This window comes from Amblyomma americanum, chromosome 2 (assembly GCF_052857255.1).
Source record: "Amblyomma americanum isolate KBUSLIRL-KWMA chromosome 2, ASM5285725v1, whole genome shotgun sequence".
NCBI classification, from domain to species: domain Eukaryota; kingdom Metazoa; phylum Arthropoda; class Arachnida; order Ixodida; family Ixodidae; genus Amblyomma; species Amblyomma americanum.
In genome coordinates, this window is record NC_135498.1 from 83,949,869 (window position 1) to 83,964,280 (window position 14,412).

At 48.2% G+C, this 14,412-nt stretch overlaps 1 pseudogene; it reads right to left on the reverse strand.

The window, feature by feature from the left end:
- Positions 1 to 3,627: 3,627 nt before the first annotated feature.
- On the reverse strand, positions 3,628 to 12,768 carry LOC144119846 (chitotriosidase-1-like; annotated as a pseudogene).
- Between the last annotated feature and the right edge of the window lie 1,644 nt (positions 12,769 to 14,412).

Below are 14,412 nucleotides of genomic sequence, written 5' to 3' on the forward strand. Positions count from 1 at the left end.
CTGTTTCTTCCTAAAAAAAGAGCCAGCAATCATGTGGCGCCATCCGGCCGAGAGCCAAGAACTTTCCATAATGCGATACGGCGCGAATAAAGACGGGGACGAAGCGAGACAAGACACCACAGCGCTGTGGTGTCTTGTCTCGCTTCGTCCCCGTCTTTATTCGCGCTGTATCGCATTATGGAAAATTACCAACTAGCCCGATCTGCCACCCCAGCCAAGAACTGCAAGGCGTTCTGCACCAGCTTCGGAGCGCTCGTTTAGACACGTTTCTATTTTTACACCGTGGTCCCGACTGTTCAACGTGGCTCGCGCTTCCCGTTTTTGAAACCTTCTCTTCGCGCGTTCCGCTACGGCCGCTCCAAGGTGGCTCTACGGACCCCCTCCCAGCGCGAACAAGGAGTTAGCGCTAGATGAGACGGACTCAAAAAAAAAAAATGCAGAACTAAGCACAGACACTGAATGAAAAGGAAGAGAATTGAAAGGCCGGTCAAGTTCAGATAATTAGTTCCATGCGGGGTCGTTGGGAAGGCGATGAAAGCTCAGGAGGGCGAGCCTCCGTGGGTCCGGACTGGCTTCGCGATGGGCTCGATGCAGTGTCGTAGGTAATAAACCGTGTCTTCTTGTTTGTGTTCGTTCAAGCTCAGCATTGCAGTGCGGCACGAGTAGTCTCGACCAGCCAGCTCATTCTCTTGAGGCCTCTTGGCTAGTGTCGCTAAACGCAGGCATCGAAATCAAAAGGAAATTAACTCCTACCGCTCTGCTCGCTTCCTGTAGATATTCCCACCTCCTAGATACACAGTCCGAGCAAAATTTGTTTTTGCCCATGAACCCGCGTCCTCTTTAAGTTGCAGCTTCTAATTCCATTCTTTTCATGGCAGAGCCCCACGCGATCCTACTAAGGAAAGTCAGTAAATATTTGTAGGAGGTAGTTGGTCGTGCATACTGAGACTGGGGAGTGCTAGATTCAAGACAAGGCAACAACACCACATAGGAACACCAGGCGATACGAGCGCAAACTTTCAACTCAATTTATTTTCGACATACGGTGCTTATTTATACGCATCCATTCATAGGACACACAAACATAAAAGCGTTAAAACCAGCCGAGATAGCTAAGCAATCGTAATCCATGCGAGATACAACCTATCCTCGCAAGTCATGAATCTTACGAGTGACCGGCTAAAAACATTTTTTTCTTTTCTTTGTTAAACACACAAACAGGTCGCTAATGAACCCGCCACCGTCCTTTACTGAAGCTATGCAAAATGCTTCCCACTATTTCCTTGTGGTCTTGTGCATGATTTCAGAGGAACCTTCGTTCTGTCCAGAAGAGGTTCGCACTTGGGCACGGCGCAGTGTGCTGCGAGGTCACCTCGCAGCACACTGAGCCGTGCACTTGGAAAATGCTTCCCACTATTCGCTTGTGGTCTTGTCCTTCAATTTCAGAACAACCGTCGTTCTGTCCAGAAGAGGTTCGCAATTGTGCACGGCGTAGTGTGCTGCGATGTTGCCAGGGGCACTCACCAGAGAGGTGTTGTAATTGTGCTCCCGCAACCACTGATTTAAGCACCTTCCAAGTGCACGGCTCAGTGTCGCAGCACACTGCGCCGTGCACAAGTGCGAACCTCTTCTGGACAGAACGACGGTTGTTTTGAAATTGAAGGACAAGACCACAAGCGAATAGTGGGAAGCATTTTACATTTCTTCAGTAAAAGACGGTGGCGGGTTCATTAGCGACCCGTCTGTGGGTTTAAAAAAGAAATTCAAAAATGTTTTAGCCGGTCATTTCTAAAACTCGTGACTTGCGAGGACAGGTTGTATCTCGCATTGGTTTACGATCGCTTAGCTATCTCGACTGGTTTTAACGCTTTTATACTTGTGTGTCCCATGATCAGATGCGTATAAATATACGCCATGTCGAAACTAAACTCAGTTGAATGTTTGCGCTCGTGTCTCGTGCTGTTCCTATGTGGTGTTGTTCCCTTGTCTTGAATCTAGCGCTCTCCAGTCTCAGTAAGCGGAGTCACTGATCGGAACAAAGGAACTATTGTATAATAAAAAAAATATGGGTGTTTATGGGGATTTGCCTCTCTACACCTTCAACCGGTCAACTGGACACTCGAATCTGGACCCATGAGACCCAATACACGACCTTGTTGGCATTCATAGCAGACACCGGCCTTCACATGCACCTATAACCCTCTTATGCTCAAGTGCATATTTGCTTAATAAAAAACATCCGCCTCTCCCTCTGCATCTGCCCCCTTCTGCCCCCGCCCCCCTTTGTAGGAGAGAAAGGGAGAGGCTGGACGTAGAATGATTAAAAAAAAAAGAAATGACTTAGACAGCAGGCCTACGTACAAAATATACATCTTTCCGACAGACTGTGATTACAAAATTGAGGCTTGTAGGAGCCTTCCCTTCTCCCATTGTTCGGGAGGAGCAGTCTGTTGTTACAAGCCCCACCGGCAGCTCGGTTTGAAATGACCATCTACCAACGCAGTGGCGCATCGCTTAAACGCAGCGCCTCTGCACCAGTCGTAGTAGGAGGAGTCACAGCGATATAACGAATGCGACTCATTTTCGTAGTTGCGTATTCTGAACAGGAGGATTGCAATTGCCGTAAGACTGTAGAGTGAATTCAATGGACACAGGATATGAATGCAATCAGAATGGGAACAGTGTCAGAACTGAAATAAATTAGCGGATGAAAGGAGGATTCTATCTCATTTACACCGCATCAATTGAATTGCTCGTCCCTAATTTTTTAACTCCACACACGATGTGTGCTTCTTAAATCGCCTTTCTAACCTGATTCGAATTTTACTTTGACAATGTGTCTGATTTCATATTCAGAGTCCATTCTTAAATACTTGTATTCTTATTCCATTTCTCTGATTGCTTTTTATAAATTGTTCCGACTCATTATTGCGGCCACGCGCTACCCTCCCTACAAGTGAAAAAGGGGGATTCCCTGCCTAATTGCCACAGGCCATCGTGCTTGTTTACACAAACGCCGACGTGGTGGACGCCGGCGCTAGACAGCTTCCGCCTTCATGCCACTCCTGATGTTATTCCATTAAAAAGACCGCCGGACACAAACCTCCGTATCGGTGGAGCAGCAATTCGTGTTTTATGATTTACATCTAAGGATACTAAGGAGCTGCAAAGAAAAAAGTTATGTAGAATGCAGAGGGGCGCATTTGCGAACTGCGCTGTGCTCTTGAGAGGATGGAATTGCACGCAGCTAAGTGGGAACTTTTGTCAAGAGTGTTATGCGAGATCTCATTGAACAAAAGAGAAAAGAAATCACTTTTTGTAGCAAATTAAGACGCAGAGGTTTGCATTCGTACCACCATCAGTTGACGGCGTTATATGGTGTTCAGTTATTCGAGGCCACAAACAAGCATAGTGCATGGCCAGTGAAAGGCACAAGCAATGTCAATCGCCAGTGAAAGGCGCGTGCTCCTACGCACATCCCACGTGTCACATGGTTTATGGCCTTCGGTCAGCACAGCCAGAACCTTTTGGGACAAAAAAAGCTACGGACACTTTTAGCCACAGACTTTATAATTGAACATTGCATTTTATTTTATATTCTAAAGATTCAGCGCGCACACCGAGGCACTAAAGACGTTCGGAGAACACTCCGAACAGCTTCCTCACAAGCGGGCACTGCCCGCCCCCACAGACGCCTGCGAAGTCGTCGTGACACAAGATCCACACGCCGAAGCAGCGCGCCATGAACTTGTCGCGCATGAAGCGCGCGAGTAGCAGCACCACGAACCCTGTCAGGTGCGACACCAAAATGGCGCCCTGCTTGGACACCACGCCAAACCCAAACACCTGGCTGGAGTCCCAGACCTGCAGTTTCGCGCATGTTTCAGAGATTAGTTGCGTGCTCTTGGAACAATAAAGTACTTTGGAGAAACTTCATTATATCATCTTCTCTTCGAAATTCCACGGTTAGAAATCATGAGATAAATTCATTCAACGCTGCTACCAAGAACCTACGGTGGCCCGACATTCTTTTACCATGTCAAAGTTAGATATTGGTATCGTAAAGCGCTCTAATGAGTGCAGCAAGAATTCATAATAATGTACTCGTTTAAGAGGTATCGTCTTGATCAATTTTCTGTCTGCCCTCTCTACTTACGAAACTTCAGCTACTTGACAAAACATCTGCGCCAGCACTGAGAGACTTCTGCCTGAATGTTTGCCTAAAAATCCGCAAAGCTCTAACACGTGTCCTGTATGAACAGCATGTCAGAACTTACAACTTTGAACTGCTGATGTTTTATATGGTGGGTTAAAAGTATTGTCGAAATTTTAGCAGTTCAAAGATCATTTTCAACACCTAAGGTCCGCACATTTTTTCATTTTGGTTAAAAGCCAAAATCCGATATATTGGGCTAAGAACAGCAGCGCTGAGGATGTCTCAGTTTAGGCGGGTGCTGTGGGGCTATTGCTACTGCTGCATACCAACAACGTCCATTCACATGTGAGCTTTTTTTCGAAAGCGAGCTGCCCAAACTCGTCTACTCATCTTCAGAACGGGAGTGAATATGCGCGCTTGCCTCGTTGCATAATCTCGTAGTATGCGAGCTCGCCAGGCGTGTTGGTGCTGGGACCGGGTCTCCTGGTCCGTACACCACCACCTGGACGCCGGCGACGTTGCTGTCCCAGAATTTGTGACTCCCGCGAACGAGAGCACGAAGCAGAGCTTCCTGGCTGCCGCCTCGCTCATGCCCCGAGAGTGGTGGCCACGAAGATTGGCGCCCAGCGAATGCGACAGAGGCTGCTCCTCTGTCTGGAGTAGGAAGTGACGTAATGGGGATGAGAATAAAGCGGGATGACGTCTTCGCTTCATGCAAATAATCCTGACATTGAGCGGCGAAATAAGATTCAACGCTCCGATACACCTACTCTTCACTTTCGTTTCAATTTGTAGGGCCATCTGCTGCATTTCTAATGGATATGCGACGTCCGGAATAATCTGGACAGGACCGCACGTTAACCTTTGCTGATGCCATTTCATTCGAATACGCCGTTACGCGTACCCGTACAATGCGACACAGGGTGAATTCGTTTTCTGATAAATAATTCATGTACGAATATAAGCGGCTGCGGCTGTGCCTACAGCTTATGCGCTAATGATACTGTACGACTTCCCGCTCTATTGACTGACACTGCTCTTATTTACAAAGTGCCCCTGGACCAAAGAGTGACTAAGCTGGATACTACCGTATGCGGTGGTTGTTAGTTACGTTCCTATAAATATTAGAATGAGGGTCTATTTAGCCTGCAATATGTCTATGGTGTTGAAACAGTCTTTGGCCGTGGCAGGCGCAGGAATAATACTTTGGGTAAATCTGCATAGTGCAGTTTCTTCAGTGGGAGTTTATCAGACACTTTCTTGCATTTTCCTGATACAGTGGTCCATGGAAAAAACAAGTGCATCAAATCTGGACAACCGCTTCCCGTTTGTGCGGTTACCACCACGTGCCGCATGGCGCAAAACAAAAAAAAACCACGGGAATTTCGAATCTTTGTTACATTGTGTCAAGTCTGTGTTATCGCAGGAAGCATTTTACAAGCTATACTTGTAGCTGTACGGTTATGCTTAGCTTGACTCTAATGAAGAACGCCTCCCTTACTACAAATATATTCCCCCTGGGGGGTTCCCTTCAACACTGGACAGAGTCGGACTCTACACCGCGTTGCAAGAGCTAGTCATCGGCAGCAATATTTTCACGCATCACTTCATGAATGGGTTTACTTGTTTTTTTTTTTCAATTACAAACGAAATTATTCCCGTTCAGTTATGACGCGTGTGGCCGCAAGATGGCGCTACCACGCTGATGTCCACTAACCCTACTGTGTAGGCTCCCTTCAGGAGCCAGAGTGCGCATAGGTCCGCCAAGTTGTCAGGAAAAGGTGCCACTTAGATAGTAGGAGCTACGCTTGCTCAGCAGTTACAGCGGCTGCTCTGAATTTGCTGCTAGTATTTTTCATGTTGAACTCACTATATTCTGAAAACTACTGTTGTAGTGCGGTGCGCCGGCCTCTCAGCAGCAAGCGGGTAGCAAAACTGCCTGCCTGAAAAAGTTATTAGCGATACATGCGCCCGGAGAATTGATGGCGTCAGCTCTTGTAAACGGCAGAAGTCGTAAACGCTCTCTTCCAAAAATATATATAAATTCATAAAACAGCATGCTCTATATGCAGCTCTTATAGGGAAGCAGGCTTCAGACAAACAGACGAACACGTAACGGCTAAATGCGGAGAATGGTCACTATAAGTGTCACTATAATGTCCTGTAAGTGTGGGAAAGACATCCAAAGTACTTAATTAAAGCAGGTATTGAGTGCCAGATGAATCTTGGAAGTCGAAGTTTATAAATTACAGAATGCTTTGAAGCAACATGGTCTCAAGAAAAGCGTACAACAGCTGTATCTTGCCGGTACTGATTTACGGGGCAGAAACGTGGAGGCTACCAAAAGAGACAGCGAGCTATGGAAAGGAAAATGATAGGTGTAACGTTAAGAGACCGGAAGCAGGCAGAGAGGGTGAGTGAACGAACGCGTGTTAATGACATCCTATTCGAAATCAGGAGGAAGAAATGGGCTCGGGAAGGAATGTACTGCGAACGCAAGATAACCGCTTTTCCTTAAGGGTAACGGAGTGGATTCCAAGATAAGGCAAGTGTAGCGTTGGGCGGCAGAAAGTTAGGTGGACGGATGACAAGAGGAAGTTTTCAGGCATAGGGTGGGCGCAGCTGGCAAAGGACAAGGTTAATTGGAGAGACATGGGAGAGGCCTTTGCACTGCAGTGGGTGTAGTCAGGCTGATGATGATGATGATGGTCCCAACCCGAGCAGAGAAAACAAACGCGAAATTCTGGTTCATGTAGGAAGCCTATACACTAAATCTAATGTCGAGGAAATTTTTTGGGCATGTAAATTTGCTTTTGAACCAGTCAAATGGCATTTTGTTAACATTCACCAAAAAATGACACCAGAATCGTTCGTGCACGTATCATTGTATGCAGTGGTGCTGAAGAAGATTCTTACCTCCTTCGCCTATCCCGTTACGATCAACGTCTTAAAGGGAATGCACCTTCCAAGGAATGCACATCAACTCGCTCAAACACTCCGTTGTGTTGTCATGAAAACCTGGGCCAAATAATACACTTCTACACGCAGCAGAGGACCCACAATCACGCGCGAAAGTTGGCGAGTCCTTCCCGGCGACATTTTCATGCTCCATCCCTCCTCCGTCACTCGCATCTACGTATACGTGTTGAGAGGTGGCTGTTGGTTAGATTCTTTTAGACTTCATGCAGCTGCCGTGGACGCGGCCGATAAGCTGCGTAGCTCCGGCGGGCAGAAAACTCTCCACCGGAGGAGGGGTCGGTTGAGGTGAGCCAACCTTCCAGAGTGAAAAAAGTGACGAGAGAAGAGAGAAAAGCGCGAGGACGCGGAAATTCGAATTTTCACTGCCGATATCTCAGGTTCTGCAAAGCCCATTAGAAAATTACTTGCTGGACAATTTTCGTTAAGAGGTGTGCTTTAAACATTCCAGCCATACTGGAGCTTTGTTAGAGACCCTTTCTGAGCCCCTTTAGGAAACCAAGAATGTTGAGCGTCCATATGACGGCAAGACACTGGGGGAGCTGTGGTTATACATTTATTATTCTTTTAAGAGGAACGCACAATCCAGCGCATGCGGCTCGTGGTTATCCACGCATAACCACGAATTAAAGTCCGCACCTGCTTCAGTGTAGACTGCAGCTGCTTGAGCGCGTCCTGAAGCCTGCTCTTCTCGTAGATCACCGCTGAGCGCTGGTCCTCGACTCCCAGGGTGCGCGCCAAGGGGGGCTCGCCCACGATCGAGTGCAGAAGGATCAAAGCCGCGGTGGGTCCTTCGCCACCGGTGGGCAACAACGCCTCCAGCTCGCCGAGGTCGAGCCGCTGCTGTAGGCTGTCCCCGGTGTCCACCAGCACGCTCAGCATGATGTGCTCCTTCTCGAAGCGGTGGGCCATGCGCTCCAGGAGGTCGGTGTAGCCGCGCCGTGCCGCCAGGGTGTCGAGCGAGACTCTCCACAGGAGCACGGCGCCTTCGTCGCCTCGAGACTGCCAGCACACGCGAGCCGCAGCGTTTCAGCTTGACTCATACAGCCACATCCCTCAATAAGCGGCAGAGGTTAATACAAGAAAGTATTCAGCTCCGTCAACCAATTTCCAGAAGCACGGTACATGAGATTCTCCAAGGAGCAAGGTAGCGCACCCACGTGTGCCGCTCACGATGAGCAGTCCGGTTTACGTTCTCTACTTCATATTCAAACACCACTTCCAAATCCGGTCCTACTTCTTTGTCGTCATCGGCAGAACTGGTCTAAGTGGACGTGAGCTCCAGTTTCTCTCGTGCTACGAAAATATGGCACACAAGGTGACGAAGGTGAAAAGCCGGCGAGAGCTACTTGCTCGCAAATTTTAGGTCTTTTTTTCAATAACTAATTGACCTAGGGATCTGTCATCATCCGCCTTTTGAAGGAATTGGGCTTGAAAACATGCAAGCAGTATATCCGTGCGCTTTGGTGTTTTCGATGCATGATTATGTTCCACACAATATATCACATGTCCAGCACTTTGGAACAAAAATTTTGAATAGTTGAAAATTGTAAGGCACTTTGATGAAAACAATCAAAAAGGAATGGCCCATTTTAGTGTTTTTCGATTGTTCGCAAGAAGGAGTTAAGACTGCCATAAAAAACCAATTGGGAACGTCTCTGACGATCGCAAAAACGTTAATACCAAAAAAGTTTCAGGTTGCAGACCGCAGGTCTGCAACATATATTGACTGTTACAGTGAAATGTTTGAATACGTGAAGAAAAACGCGGTCATAAGTTATCTGTGGTTCAAAACATTTTGCCCATTATTTAAGGCCTTAAATTTAAAGTCACACCACCTACCGACTTGAAAGCGCAACACAGCTGTACGAAGATAATCTCAAAGCACCAACACCCAACGTCCCCTAGCTTTGTAAGGTTCAACGATGAGGTAGCATATCCTTTACAAGCCACTGGCATGTGCATCGCTAGTCAGAGGTTTTTTGCATGCCACTCTATCGTGACATTTATTGGCATGTGCCGCAGAGACACCTATATTCTCTTGCTGTTGGCCGGAGATTACAAAACTAGCTGTAACAAAGGAGCATGTCACTAAATCTCCGCTAGAGAAAGGGTCGAACATACGCTTGTTGCTGCACACAATGAGAGAAAACTGAATAAAAATTTACATTCACTTCTATGATTTCTTCAGGAAAAGAACAAGAAAACAGAATTGCATCCCTAATGTTTATAAGTGGCTGAGGGGGTACACGCAAATCAGAAAAATTGACAACTTCGTGTAGTTGAACCAATGCTCCCTCGATTTTAGTGCCAGCCAATATCACCCTAATGAGCGAGTCCAGTACGGTTATGGCGCAAGTCCACTGACCAGCGGCAAACCATGAGAAACGGACGAACCAATTTTGATTTCGTTTCTTACCAATGCAATGGTGGTTTTAAAAACATTTACCAGCTAACGCCAGCCGCTGACGCTTTGGCTTGAGCCACCGCTCCTCTCAAGTGGCGCCATGTCTCGACGAGTAAACGAAAAAATCGTCCAAAAGGGACCCTATTGCGATTCATGCGTTGTGGCTGTGGCTAACACTGCGATAGGGGAGCCGTCAGTTAAGAGTTCAAAAGAGCCGTACTTTGAGCCAGACCAGGGCACTCTCGACGAACATCCAGTCCGAGCCTGTCATCATGCATGTGGGCATCTTGCCGCTGAAGCCCATCATGGGCCGCAGGTGCGGGTTCAAACCGCGCAGGTAGTGCGGGAACTTGTCCGCCTCTGGCGGCGCCTCGATGTGCAGCGACGAGCTGCTGACTTGCGCGCAGCAGAATACCGCATGGGTGCACAGGTGGTACGGGAAGAAGGACAGGCCACACAGCAGGCCGGCAGACTCGGGCCGCTCGGCGAGCGCCTGCACATGCACATATACCCAACATGGACACGCTCCTCAGCGACAGCATGCATCCTTTCTCGCTCCAGTCAGCGATAATCGAAGCGACCACTCTGGTATGCATATGACACCTGAACACCATTTCAGCGCCGCATGGCGTACGTGCACTCTAGCAGCCATGATATATTCGCGGGTGAAGTGGAGTTTTACTTCTTCACTGCACGCTTCCCATTACCGTCTCAGCACGCAATTCTAATGAATAACTCTTATTGTCCCTCCAAAATCGCAATTTTCATGCCTTTACTCATGGACCCGTTTCATGGACAAAGCACGAACTTTTTAAACTAATTTATTAATTTAGTAAACCCCATGTGGTCGAAAATAATAGGGAGCTCTACTACACGGCGGCTCTCAAGCACCAAGTGCTGCTTTGGGCCGTTAAACATTATATACCCTAACAAAAAAAAACGCCTCACAAAGCAAGGTATTACGTTTCATTAGCGCCTAGTACGCGTAGTGAAACCATTTTCACGATTTATTAACTTGCTGAAGAAGCAGTTTGTTTCACAGCGTTTTCTGTTACCGTATTTTCGACCGCCGTGGTACGAGAAACATGGCATGGCGATTGCAGGAGTAAAAAGAACAGTGTACCGCCAAGTGCTGCTATGGGCCGTTAAACATTATATACCCTAACAAAAAAAAACGCCTCACAAAGCAAAGTATTACGTTTCATTAGCGCCTAGTACGCGTAGTGAAACCATTTTCACGATTTATTAACTTGCTGAAGAAGCGGTTTGTTTCACAGCGTTTTCTGTTACCGTATTTTCGACCGCCGTGGTACGAGAAACATGGCATGGCGATTGCAGGAGTAAAAAGGACAATGTACCGCCAAGTGCTGCTATGGGCCGTTAAAAATTATATACCCTAACAAAAAAAAAACGCCTCACAAAGCAAGGTATTACGTTTCATTAGCGCCTAGTACGCGTAATGAAACCATTTTCAAGATTTATTAACTTGCTGAAGAAGCAGTTTGTTTCACAGCGTTTTCTGTTACCGTATTTTCGACCGCCGTGGTACGAGAAACATGGCATGGCGATTGCAGGAGTAAAAAGGACAGTGTACCGGCGGCGGTGCACACTGCGTTCTGCTGTTCGGAGATGTACCGTTTTTTGCTATGAATCATTCATTATAGGCAGCGCACTTTACACCACTTCGTGCTACTGCGGTTCGTGCAATCTAAAACACGGATATGCCCACCCGTGGGTCCGAACTCGACCGCAGCGGCGGCGTTTAGGTGGAGGCTAAACGCAAAAGGCGCCCGTGTGTTGCCCGATGTCAGTGCACGTTAAAGATTCCCCGGTGGTCGAAATTATGCCGGACCCCTCTAATACAGCACCTTTTTCGTCCTTTCTTCTCTCACTGCCTCTATCCCTTTGCTTAAGGCGCGGTTCAGGTGTCAGCCGAGGTGTGAAATGCTGGGCGATTTCCCTTCCATACGTGAGTCAAAAGTAAAAGTAAGCTGTCCTCTAGAGCACCCTTTTATAAAAGGGGTCGTGCTAGAGGTCAACGTACTCCATTTTTACACAACCCTCTGTTTAAAGCGTACAATTGGGCAGGTGCCGGAAGGTGCGCTTACCACACGGTCCTCCGGAAGGGGCATTTTTTACTCGTAGAGTGCGCTAAAACGTACCCCGATCCCCGAGGGGTGCTGCAGTGCGGACGCAAACAAACCCACACAAACGCAGATGCACGGGCACATGCTCAGAGATGAGCCTTGTTCACCGAAAGGGAGCAATGCTGAAATGCAGTTTATAAAACGATAATCGGAAATCAAGCCGTGTGGAAAGCAGCAGAACACGGAAAGCTAGAAGCAAGGCAGGCCCGACGAAGGCGTAGCCGGCACACACGCGCTGTGGGAGATAAAGGCCGCGCAGCTGCGCGAGCGACAAAGCAAAGGGGGTGACTCGCATCTCGGTCGATGTTCGTCCTAAGAAGGTTCTGCAGTAGTGAGAAGGTGTAAAGTATCAGGGATAAGCAGCTACCGCCCCCGCGTGAGATTTGCGACCAATGGCGGGTCACAGCAAATCTTTGAACGGAGCAGTAGCAAAGTTTCGCACACAATTTTTTTTTTCTTGGCATTCTCCTTTCATCGCGTCGTTGGCTTCGCGGTCACGCTTCGCGTAGTAGCTTACCTGGTAGAAGCAGAAGTACAGATGGCTGGTGTTGGTGTACAGCTCAGCCGGCAGCAGCACAAACGATCCGCGGTCTGTGGTCTCCTGAGGAGGGGCCGGACTCTGGAGGTGCGGCGTCTCGGCAGTCATCTCTCTTTCCGGAGCCACGATGTCCTGCACTTGCGCTGCGAAGACCGCCTCCGGATTCCTGAGGTGCGAGTGGCCGGGACCGCTGCGGTTTCCGTGGCACCACGGGAGGGCGCCTCGTCGGACCAGCGCCAGAGTCGATAGGGACAGCATAAGCACAAAGAGGAGACCGCAGCAGGCGAAAGCCACGAGGACGCACTTAGACGTTCCAGACGACACTCTAATCGTCGCGTCCCTACGTCCCTCGGTCTTTTGTTCTTGTGCTCGTGGCGGTTTGCGCGTGAGCACGGGAAGGGAGCGCGTGAAGTGATCTGGCCAATTAAAACGTTACCCGTTCTCGGCGTTTTCTTTCTTCAGTGCTGGTGTGCGAAGCTGCAAAGAGAACATTTATTTATGGCGCATAGTTATTTCGGTATACGCGCACACCGGGTACAAGCATGGTTTAGGTGCTCATAGTGTTATCAGAAAAAAATCATGAGAGCGAAACTTGATGGCTAGGACCTCAATTTATGCCGTTGTGCAGAACATGTCCTGCAATATGATGCTGTTCGTAGTGGCTGCTAAGTTTAACGATCCGCTGCGCTCATGCGAGCCAGACAAGAGCAGGCGTTTCTGAAAATTGAAAGGTGCACCTGTAAGGTATTCCTGTCTATCTGGTGCCGCATGTCACAGATTTCTTTGGTGCGGAATTCACGCAGGTTAGCTCATACTTTGCATCTCGGTCTAATTTCTCCTACGGATTTTCTGGCAATAAATTTTTCGAATTGTGTCCAGTTTGCTCCCCATGAGGAAGCAAAGTAGCTGCGTAAATAAATAGCATGCGGAATGCGAAATTTATTATGAGACATAAACTTCATAAAAATGCTTGAATTTCCGCGAGCTCTCGAGAAAACAAAAATATATACCCTGTTTAGTTAAAAGTCTCGCACTAGTGTAAAGGGGAATGAAAACAAACAAAAACAAATTACCATTCTCTTCGAGGCTTTTCACCGGCGCTGAAGAAAGAAAATGCAGAAAACGGCCAACCTTCCTAATTGTCAGTTCACTCCGCGCGCTCCATTCCCGTGCTCACGCACAAACCGCCACGGGGAGAAGAAGAAAAGACTGTGGGACAGCACGGATGCGAAGATCAGGGTTCCGCCAGAAACTTCCAAGGGTGCCTTCGTGGCCTTCATCTGCTGCGGGCTCCTCGCGGTGCCTACGCTGTCTCTGCCGACGCTGGCACTGGTCCAACCCGACGCCCTCCCGTGGAGCCACAGCAACCGCAGCGGTTCCGGTCACTCGCACTTCAGGAATCCGGAGGCGGACGTCTCGGCGCAGGCACAGAACATCGTGGACACGAATGCCGAGGGGCCGCCCTTCCAGAGTCCGGCTCTTACTCAGGAGACCAGAGACCGCGGGTCGTTTTCGCTGCTGCCGGTGGCTGAGCTGTACAACAACTCCAGCCATCAGTACTTCTGTTTCTACCAGGTAACACTGCGCGAACCGTGATATGCAGTCGAACGGCAAATGCCAAGCAAAAAAAAAAGGCGTGGACTTTAACACCGGCACACACACTGGACTGCCGCCAGTGCACTGTCCTGATTACTCGTGTATTTACCATGCTGGGTTTCTCTAGCCCGACAGCCACAGAGGCGCTAAGAGAAAGGGTCGTCTAAGAACACATCTGCTTCTGCAAGTTGTGGACTAAATAGCTGAATATAGCTTACAATACTGACAGGCGATATTGAATGAAAGCTCATGACAGCGATGTACGCCATGTGACGTATTTTCTTCGTTACGCTACGTAGGACTTAATCGCCGAAAGCACATGGTCTTATACCTAGAAATTCTCGACAAGTGAAGTTTTCAACCGAATGTTGTTTGTGAGTGCGCTTTTTTCGCATATCATAATGAGACACTATAACAATATATATATCTGCTGAACCCTACTTGGGACGCTTGATGTATTCTGCTATTTTTGTCAAAAAACGCACTTCGTTGGTTTTTTAGGGCAGTCTTAACCTCCCGGTGCGAGCGTAGGGCAGATACTGAAAGCAAGAATTTGCTACGCACCGGAAGGTTAGACATTATATTTTTTCAT